This window comes from Mustela erminea, chromosome 21 (assembly GCF_009829155.1).
Source record: "Mustela erminea isolate mMusErm1 chromosome 21, mMusErm1.Pri, whole genome shotgun sequence".
Classification (NCBI taxonomy): domain Eukaryota; kingdom Metazoa; phylum Chordata; class Mammalia; order Carnivora; family Mustelidae; genus Mustela; species Mustela erminea.
In genome coordinates, this window is record NC_045634.1 from 39,690,659 (window position 1) to 39,701,440 (window position 10,782).

The window sequence follows — 10,782 nt, forward strand, 5'->3', positions numbered from 1 at the left end:
CGATGTGCTGGGAAGTGGGCACCGGACGGAGGTCAACAGTGTGAGGTGCGTGGGTGACGGGTCACTTTTTGCTGAAAGCAAGCCTTGCCAAAGTTAATACACACAGACCTACTTGAACCCTTGAGACCCACTTCTGGGGGGACAGAGATGTTTTGACAGACTGGTGGTAGCGGGTGTCACGGAACACGTCAGGCCAGATGTTTTCCTACAGAGTTCTCTGGCGCGCACGGCCTCTCAGGGCTCCCGGCGCTCCCTGACCTCCCTTTCCCACGCAGAGCTCCTACTCCTCGGCCTGCCTTTGAGTTTCTGCCCGGCTAGGTGAGCCCGGCCGCCCCCTGCTCCAGCAGACTCTGAGTGAGGACACAGCATCGCCGGTCCTGTTCCGGGCGGCCCTGGCTTGTTCTACAGCAGCAAAGACAAGGACCTCCCATGTCGATGGGGACACCCAGCCCGGGATGGATGTGTGTGTGCTGGGGGAGGCCCATGCTTTCCCCACATAGTACCTTGAGCCCCCCCACCTCTACCACCAAGGGGCCCCGTGACTGCCTGACCTGTGTCTGGGCACCTGTGGGGGAGGAAAGAAGTGACTCCTCCAGCTTGCAGGGTCCGCAGACCCCTCGGGCCCCTGGCCTTGCTCCCCAGCCCTCCCAGCACCCCTGCGGGCCTCCCCTTCACACAGCGCAGACCCTGCCTTCTGGGGAACCCAGACCCAGATTCCGTATCTGTGCAGTTATCCACAATGCAGAACATTCCTGAACCGCAGAATGGGGATGGTCCAAGGTTCTTAGGGGTTATCTCGAGCACAACCTCTAACCAGATGCAGACTCTCTGAATTCCCTTCCAGAGGGTCCCCAGGAAGGCTGGAACGGGGGTGCCTCGAGGTGACTGTGTGGGTGCTACACGAGACCAGAAGCACAAGTTAGCAACTGGCCAGGATCTAGTTCCAGCTTGTGCACAGGAGCTAATCACTGAGTTTCATAATTAAAATCACTTCCAGACCTCGATACTCGTTTTAGGGATGTCCTTAGTGGTGTGGAGGTGAATTAGGGGAAGGCACATCAGCGTGACCAGAATGTCAGCTCCAACACTTGGCAGCGGGTTCCAGGCTTCAGAAAGCCCTCACAGGTGTGGTGGTCCCCTCCGGGGGCCGGCTGCCTGAAAATACTCAAGTAACGGGGGAGATGGCCAAGTGGCGATTTTTAAAAATCCGCATGCACACACACCTTCTTTGTCTGCGTCCTCCACGAGTGGCATCGTCTACTCGAGCTCTCTCGTGGAATTGCAAGCTCAGGCTGCACACCCTCTCCTTGTACAATCAGTCTGACAACGTTATTAAACTGTAACTTCAATGATCTTTGAAAAAAGGTCCTGTAGGTGTGGAGGAAAGGGACCTTTCAAGAGATGCTTCGGGGTACAAGCTATTAACCTTCACCAAGCTAATTAAAGCCACCGCATTCTAATTATATGTAAACGAACTCTGCTTGCATCCGCTTTCTCCCTGAGGGCCTTAGGGGGTCTTGGGGATTTCTTTTCTTTCCTAATTCTCCATTTTGAAAATGACGCTCTGCCAATACCGTTTACACGTGGCCACAAAGGAACACTCTAAGAGGATGATTATTTTAATGCATGGAGAGTGTTCCTTTCAGCATTATTAATTACAGGCTTATCCCATCTTGAAGACTCTCCCTGCGTAAGAATTACTTAAGGAAATTTGAAAAATAAACTCCTGGTCAGGTTCCTACAAATTGTGCCACACGTCCGTCTACATGTAACACTTCGACTGCCGTGACTGCTGGGTCACAGTCGGGTCACAGGCGGCCGGGCTGGGCAAGGGGAGAGGAGGGGCTGGCAGGGCGGGAAAAGCAGACATCTAGCCTGGAGTGTTTTGTTGAATTTCAAATCTCCCTCAAAACTCCCTCACCCTGGAAACCCTTGTTTGAAATCTTGGTTGACACGGAGCCAGGATGTTTAAGAAACTTTCCCGGGAAACATAAGCTTAAGAAGTAAGAGATATAACAAAGGTCAGACAATCAGCAAGCGGCCGGGTTGGGAATTCAGAACTGGCCGCCTTCTCACCAGGGGCCCTGATCAGTCCTGGTTCCACCATCCAGCTGGGGCGGTCACTCCTCCCGAAGGACAGGTGACCTGTCTGATGTTTGCTGTGTGCCCAGAGCAACGGCCCTGAGGCTCTGAATTACACTCTTGGTGCAAAATGCTTCTCAAATCATGGTTTATTTATTTATGTCTGGATTCTTCTAGGGAGCTGTTTGCGTGAACATTATGGCTTGAAATCTGCAGCTGCCCAGAGCGAACAGGCCGGCCAGGCGCCAAGGCCGGGGCAGGGGGCGGGTGACCCAGCCCCGGCCACGCTTCTCTCTGCATCTGGGGTGCGGAGACGGGCAGTATTCGGACAGTGTGATGTGAGTCCTTTTCCACTGGAACAGAAAAACAGGTTTCTTAGCGGGTACCCTGTGTGGGATGTGGCCGTGGCTTAGAACCAGCTTGTGTCAGGGCCTCGGGGAACACAGGGAGTGAGTGTCAGGGACCCTGGCAGCCAGCAGGGCAAGCCTGTTGGGTGGCCGTGGGCGCCGGCGCTGGGCTGAGCGTGGCGGCCCGTCCAGGACACTGCGAGTCCTGCGGTCCTTCATTGCCTGCACTGCAGATACACGGAGGTCCAGAGGCCACCTCTGGGGGACAAACTGGCTTCCATCAGCGTCCTGCTGAGCCGAGTCAGGGCCTCCTCCGCGTCCTGCATCAGGCGAGACGCCGAGACCCTCCAGCAGTCTGGGGCTCCCACGGCTTGGAAGGTGAGGGGCAGGCCCAGCGGCAGAGCCCTGGGAGGGCAGCGAGGTCCCGTCCTCCTGATTCCACCGGCGAGGGCCGACCTTCCTGAAGGGGGCAGGGGGCAAGCCTGTGCCTGGAGGGGGAGCGAGTCCCGCCACGCCAGCCGCGCCTGGGCCGGGTGGGCTCCCTGGTTCAGGGCGGTCCGCGGGGACGGCCCCGAGGCTGGGGCGCCGAGGCCCGGTGATCCCGCAGGAGTCCGTGCGCCCTTCCTCGGGGGCGCCGCCGCGTTCCACCGCGGGGAGACAGTCGCTGCCGCTGACCCCGAGGGCGCCGACGCGACTGCGCGGTGCGCGGGACAACGGGCTCTTCCGGCGGGAGGCGCTCCCGCGCGGTCACAGGCCGGGACATCGCGCGAGTTGCAAGTCTATCTAGTCTACACCGACGGCGCGAGCTGCGCAAAGTGGCTTGGGAGGGAGCCGCGCAAGACAACCCGCTGTGCGGAAACACGGTCTGGCCCAGGACCTCGGGACGCCCCGACCTGAGCACGCGGGAGCACGCGGCCCGGCCGGAGCGTCGCTGCCGCAGCCGGGACTGAGCCCGCACCAGGAAGCCCCGCTCCGGCCCAGCACATCGCCCGCGTCCTCGCTGCGCGCTCACAGCGCCAGGCCCGCGGTTCCGGACGCGCGGGGGACCCACGGCGCTGCGGCCTCCGGGCTCGCGGTTCCGGGCTCGCGGTTCCGGACCCGCGGGGGACCCACGGCGCTGCGGCCTCCGGGCTCGCGGTTCCGGGCTCGCGGTTCCGGGCTCGCGGAGGGACCCGCGGTGGCGGCGCATCCGCACCGGCGGTCCCGGAGCCTCGGCGGACCCGGGCGCTCCGGCTTCGTCCCCTGCGGCCGCCTCACTGCGTGTCGCGAGCGCGGAGTCCCGTGCGCCGCAGAACGGACCCGCGCAGGGGTGAGACGCGCCCCGGGGCCCGCCGCGGCGCCGTGGGCGGGAAGCCGTGGGCTGAGCTGAGCAGCGCGGGCACTGGAAGCGGGCGGGGTCGCGGGAGTGGGGGCGGCGGCGCGGGGCCCCGGGGCAACACCAGGCCCGCTCGGCTGCCGCGCGCCGGGGTAGCGTCAGGGCCGGAGTCGGGGCGCGTCGCGGCCACGGGATGGACGTTCTCCGGGACGGAGCCGCCTGCGCCTCAGGGCGGCGGGGGTGCGGGGGCTCCCGGGCCGGAGCGGGCGGGGGCGGCCCCAAGCTCCCGCGCCAGCCCTAGCAAGGTCCGACCCCGACGCCGAGCCGCACGGACGGACTGAGCCCGAGGCCCGGTCGCTCAGGGGTGGCGGCGGCGCCGGGTCCTTGCCGGAAACCCGCCGGGGAGGCCGGGCGAGCGAGGCCGGAGCCGCCCGGAACCCCCCGCAGCCCGGCGGCCGGTGCGGGGACGCGAACCCAGCCAACCCCCGGAGGGCGTCTCCCTCGTCCCGCCGGAGGCTGTGGGGCCCCAGGGAGCGTGCACCTGCCAGGGCGCTGACCCGGGGCTGCTGACCCCGTCCTCACGGGCCGCCACCCCCGTGGTCCACACTGAGTTTCCTGCAGAGTCCCACCCGGTTCGCACGCGGCGGGAGGAGCGCGCTCCGGGTCCGGGCCCTGCGGCTCGAGCGGGGCGCACCGCCGTGCGGGTGTCCGGAAGGTGGACGTCAGCGCGAGGTGCCGGGGGGCGCAGGGCTGTCTGCGGGGACGGCCGCGGTGTTTCTCGGGGCAGAGCGAGCAGAGGGGCTCGGAGCCGGGCGGTGCGGACCGGCTCCCGACTCCCTTCCTCCGTGTGCGGCTCAGCCGTGCGCCCCTGTGTCGCCGAGAGCGAGTGTGCTGGGGCCGCAGGAATTCACCGTCTGGCCGCGCAGCCCGGGCGTCAGCTTCAGGCCAGGGCAGCTTCAGGCCAGGCCAGCTCTCGCCCAGCCTCAGTGATAAGAACTAAAATTCAGTTGAACAAGAAATCGTGCAGAAATCTATCCTCCAGCTTCTGGTTCCATGATTGCTGTTTTTATTGGGAAACGCGCCACAGAGCTGAAGCCAGTGCTGCACGTGCCGGCGGGGGCTGGTTTCTCCGACTCCGCTGTGCTGTCAGGATGGCCGCGACGATGTGGGTGGACATGATGTGACGCTCACAGAAAAGCAACTCAGCTGTGGGGCGTGAGAACAGTGTCCACGGAAAAGGGTCCCCAGCTGTGGCCCCAGATCCGGGCAGGGACACAGTGATAGGAGCCTGTATGTTTTGCAGAAATGTGACGGTGCACACGGTACCCACATGGCCACACACATGCACACACATGCACATGGTATCCACACAGTGCACATGGCACACAAACTCACACAGGTGTGCACACATGCACACACGTGCGCCCACGCTTACCCAGATGCACATACATCGCACACACTTGCATGGTATGCATAGATGCACGCACATGCACACGCACATGGTACCACAGATGCACGCACATGGCACACACACAGCACATACACTCATGTGCACACACATGCACACACGGTGCACACACGGTGCCACAGATGCACATCCATGCATGCACATGCAGGCACACAGAGACGCACACGCATGGTATTTACACACATGTACACAGCACGCCTGCTCACAAGATGCGCACATGTGTACGTTGTACCCACAACATGTGCACATATTTGGATGTATCCTCAACATGCGTAATGAAATTTGTTCAAGAAGTAGGCAGAGAGCAGCCAGGAGGGGCAAACACAGCAGATCTCGGCCCTGGGTGTTCTTTCCTAGACGATGACCCACCGGTTGACATAGGCGTCTGGAGCGCATGTAGCACATGAGCCCGTGACTGCCCCGCTGTCGGCACCTGTCCTTGAGTCTAACATGGGGAAAGGGGCATCTGCGCCGTGGCTTATGTCCCCAGCTGGAAAATCTCATCTGTCGGCAAGGAGGGGTGAGGGGCGATGCTTGCTTGACTCTCCCGAAAGGGTTTCCCCAAGCTGAAGCAGGTTCGACTTTGAGAACTCGTGTTCTCACGGGGGTCGCCTGGGGCCTTGGGCAGCAGGTATGCCGGATAGTGAGCAGGTGCTCAGAGCCGTACAAACAACAGTGTGGACACAAGCCGGTTTATTCTGGAAGGGGTTGAGTTAGTCTCCACCCAAGGGACGCGTGGACGGAGGAGCAGCTGTCAGGGGAAGGAGTGTTAACTGAGCGGCATCTCCGGGGTCAGGGACGCTGCTGGGTCAGCTGTCCACGTTTGCTGCTGACGTCCCATACCTCAGTGGGTCTCCTGTGGACAGTGATCTGAGGGACACTAGCAGGTGTGTTTCTTGGAGGGCAGGAACGGGGCTCCTTCCTCACGTAGGGGCGCTGCTCAGTCACCTGCCTCGTGCTGGGAGCTCGGCACCGACAGCCCCTTGTCTGTCCCCACACTGGTGCGCTCTGGGAGTGTGACCCCCGTGCCCCTTCCTGCACACAGTGAGCCCCGATGGCCTGCCTGCCATCATGCTGGGGACTGACAGTGAGTCAAAAAGGAACCTGCCGGCCTCAGGACGTCCCCACCTGGCCTGTGAGACATAGTCAACATCCGGAAGAGTAGAGAGACACCGTTTCAGCGCGTAACAAAACTATCACAGCCAGGACTTACCAGCAGCACTTACTTCTCAGGGTTCTGGACTGGCCATGCTGGGTCAAGGCCCGGCAGCTCCACGGTCTGGTGAGGCCTCTCCCTGTTCCCAGAGGGCGTCTTCCAGCTGGGGGCTCTGTGGGGTCTCTGTACAAGGACACTGATCCCATCTTGGGCGCTCCAGCCCCCCAGCCTCCTCCTTCTCAGGCCCTTCTCCTGACCATCACGCTGGGGCTAGGTCTGGCTGCGTGAATTTGGGCACACGTACGTCCAGACTGTAGCAGAGGCCCTCGTCCAGAGAGGAGGGACAGGACGTCTTCGGAAGACACAACCCAACCCTGCCGCAGGTCCGTCCAGCCTCCCTCGTGCACCAGCCCTTCGCACCCATTTCCAGGTTCCGGGAGCCTTGCCAAAGGACGTGTCCACGGACATGGGAGCAGCTGCCGCGCATCTTGGATCCTCTAGAGGATCGACGGTGGGTCAGTCTACAGGACGGAGGATGTGACCCTGCCCTTCCGCCCTTCACAGACTTCATAGATTTTAAATAGAGGGACTTTAAGAATCTTTGGTCCGTATCATTGCTCGCTTTTTAGCCTGAAGTAGGAAGCGCCAGTTTTTACAGACTTTCTGGCTTGGCGCTTATTCACTCAACGTGTGTCGCTTGTCAGGCAGTGATTTGGCTGAAATCATAGTTTTGAGAAATACTATCTCACAGGAGTTTTTTCTCTGAAAACATGAGCTAATGAAAGTTATTAATGAACTCACGGTGTCACAGATGTTTCTCGCTGTAGGGATGTGAGTGCAGTTTTTATTTTTTTTTTTTTTTTTTTTTTTTTTTTTTTTTTTTAAAGATTTTATTTATTTATTTGACAGAGAGAAATCACAAGTAGTCGGAGAGGCAGGCAGAGAGAGAGAGAGAGGGAAGCAGGCTTCCTGCTGAGCAGAGAGCCCGATGCGGGACTCGATCCCAGGACCCTGAGATCATGACCTGAGCCGAAGGCAGCGGCTTAACCCACTGAGCCACCCAGGCGCCCGGGAGTGCAGTTTTTAAAACGAACTTCTTTCATGCCTTTCAACAAAGGTTTATGGGGCTGACGCTGTGTTCTGGGGACGCGGCGTGAGCCCGAGCAGGGCGGTGTCTGCTCAGGCCGTTCAGGACGCGCTGGAGAAACGAGACCCGGTGCGCAGCCCTGGAACGCCGGGGTCACGCAGCTGCTCCAAGCCGCCTCGCAGCCCCGAGTGTGGGGACGGAGTTGTGTCCGCTCGCGGGACCTGCTCTGTGGGGGACTCAGAGCGCGAGTCCCGAGGATGCAGGGCAGTGACTTCCGGTCGTGAAGCTTTGTGGGGTGAAGACACCGAGAGCTTTGCCCACAGGAAGGGGGGATGGCCCTGGGGGGCAGGGCAGGGCAGCCTCCTGGGGCACAACCCTCAGACAACCGCCTCATGGGAGCGGGCGCAGGGGTGGGCCTGGCTCCTGGGGCTGCCCCCACCCCTGTCAGAGCACCCTTGGGTCCTCTCCTGAGAGGGTCCCTAGAAAACTGGCAATTCTTGAGTGGTTTTTAAAACGGCAAAGAAAGGCATTTATCTGCGTCACAAATTACAAGTCAAGTAAGCCAGGTTGTTACCCGATAGAGAAAGCGGCAGGCCCTGGGGGCAGGTCTCTTTAAAGACTTGGGAAGAGTGACCTGGGCTCTGTCTCTGCCTCTGTCTCTCTCCCTGTCTCTCTGTCTCTCCACGTCTCCTTCTCTGTCTGTCTCTCTGTCTCCCTCCCTGTGTCTCTCTGTCTCTCCGTGTCTCCCTCCCTCCCTGGACAGCCTGGGCACTGGCATGGAGGAGGGAGTTCTGCCCTGGGCTTCGGCACTCACCCCAAGGACAGGAGCAGGTGTCCTGTGCCAGCAAAAGGGCTCGGAGCCTCTCTGAACACTGTGCCCAGAAGGGCCAGGCGAGGCTCCCACGTCAGCCCCCGGGGCCTGCAGACATACCGTGTCGGACTCAGAGAATGAGGACACGCGGGAAGCAGACACTAAAGGGGATTTGGGGAGTTTGGGGGGCGGTGGGGATTGCATGACTGTATTATTTTGGTTTTGTTTTTCTTTTCAAAAATAACAAGTAGAGATTTACTGAAAATTTCAGGACGATCTTGCATTTTATTAACGGCAAAGCGTCTCTGGTGTTTCCGGAAAGATCCACCCCACCATGTCCGCAACATGCTGGTCGTGAACACAGTCGCCAGGGCAGACGTGCTGGGATCGCTCCTCACGGGGCGGTCAGAGTGCAGGGCTGCTGGGCCACGTGTGGCCCCCCGGGCTCTGTGGACAGAGATGTGGTCTGTCCACGCCAGCCCTGCGGGGGGCAGTCTTGGTGCAGTGCACGTGGGGGGCCGCGAGGTCGGTGAGCGGGGGCTCCCCTCGCGGTGGCCCTGGAGCATGCAGGTCCAGAGACGTGGGGACGGGTGCACTGGGCAGCACAGCACGGGTTGGACTAGTGACCCTGGGGACGGAGGCTCAGCATGGGAAGATGGGGGGCTCCGAAGGCAGCCACACAGCTTCGGGCATCACGAGCACTGAACCGGACCCTTGGCCGCGGTTCCACCTCACGTGTCCCTCAGCACGGGCACAAGCAGCTCCGGGTGGCACCACACGGGAGAGGCTGGGGGTGGACTCGGGAGCCCAGAATCGGCCTCCGTGGCCTCCGGTCCAGCCTCCTCGGAGGGGCCAGACAGGAGGTGACCTTGCAGGGGACACAGCTCAGCGCTCCGTCCCCGAGCCCCCCGCACCTGACTTGTCTCCACGGCTCTGACTCCGCGGGGTCACCAGGAGCCCAGATCGTGGGGACAGGGTGGGCCCCGCGCAGCCAGCATGACCCCGGGAGGTGACAGTCTGAGACGTAGATGCCCCTGCTTGTCCCCAGAGACCCCTACTCCACAGAGGGGGCCTGTGTCAGGTCAGGACGGCCGGGTCCTGGGCTCTGTGAGTGTGCTCCGTAGCCCAGCAGCTGCAGTTCCGTCCACTGCGACAAGCCTGCGCTGCCTTTGCCACCCTGAGTGCTGCGGGGGGAGGCCGGCCCCCAGGCTGGGATCCACAGGTGTTTCCAGCCAGAACAGGGGTCTGGGGCTGCAGCAGCTCCTGGGAAAGAGCCTCATGTGGATCCACCGTGGCCTCAGCCCGCCCCGGGGACGCCGGTGCTGTGGGCTGCCGGCTGCCCCTCGCTGCACCTGCTGGGAGAGGAACTCTGCTCCTGATCGGGGTGTCGGTCAGCCCCAAGGGCAGGTCGACACTCAGCGATGGCCTGCCTGGCAGCTCAGTTTCCACAGGGTCCCCCACATGCTAGTGGTCAGGGGTGGGGGGCCAAACAATCTGTTTCTCCAGTTCTTCTGCGAGGGGGGACATGCCGGGCCGTGTGCCCCTCCCTGACACCCATGCCTTCCACTGCTCTGCCTCCTCGGGTCGTTGCTCAGCTCCACACGGGTGGGGGAGGGCGGGCCGCTGCCTTCCCCCCGAGGACCCCACGGCTCGTCCAAGGACAGAGCCCCTGAGGGGGTGTGTGAGCCCCCCAGGAACTTTCTCAGACCTTGGTAGAGACCTCGCTTCTCACCTTCCTTCCTCCGTACCTGGCCTCCCTGGCCCCCTGCAGCCCTCTTCCCCGGCCTGTTCTCTGCGGGGGGGGCCCTCCTGGGGGCCTGCACGGCCTCCGCCCACCCTGTGCAGGGAGGCCCCCAGGACCCGCCCCCTGTCCACACAGAGGGACCCCTGACGACCGGCTGTCCCCTCATGGGGAGGGCGGCTCTCAGAGGCGGGGGCTGGCGGGGCACCCGGCCCCCCAGGGTGACACGTGGGGAAGGAGCACAGGCAGCGACCGTCTTCTCCAACACCAGCTGTTCTGTTTTAAGCAAGTCCAACCTTTCTAAAACTCACTTTCTTTGTGTGGAAAAGGTGGTGGGTCGTGTACCCGGCCTCCGAAGGGGTGATGGGAAGAAAGGACACAGGCGCGAAGGCCTGACCCACAGACGGTGCACAGTGACCGTTTGTGACACTGAGGTCCTCAGAGGTACAGGCCGCCGGCTGCCCCGGAGGAAGGAGAGCCGAAGAGCCGCCCTTCAGTCCGGCGCCTTCTGGAGGAGGCCCTCGCGGCGTGCGGTGAGCCTCTCTTGTCCCATCCATCAGTCTGAGACAGCAGAGGCCCAGAGAGGTTGGGTGACTCACCTAAGGGCACACAGCAAGTAAATACCCAAAGACGGACACGCACCTGGGTCTGCTCTTGTCCACTCTGGTCTTCCCAGTGCCATGACCTGGACGGGCACCTGCTTCCCAGCGGTACTCGCGTCCCTGCCCTACAGGAGCCCCGAGCGTTCCGGCGCGGTCCCCCCGCGAGGCAGAAA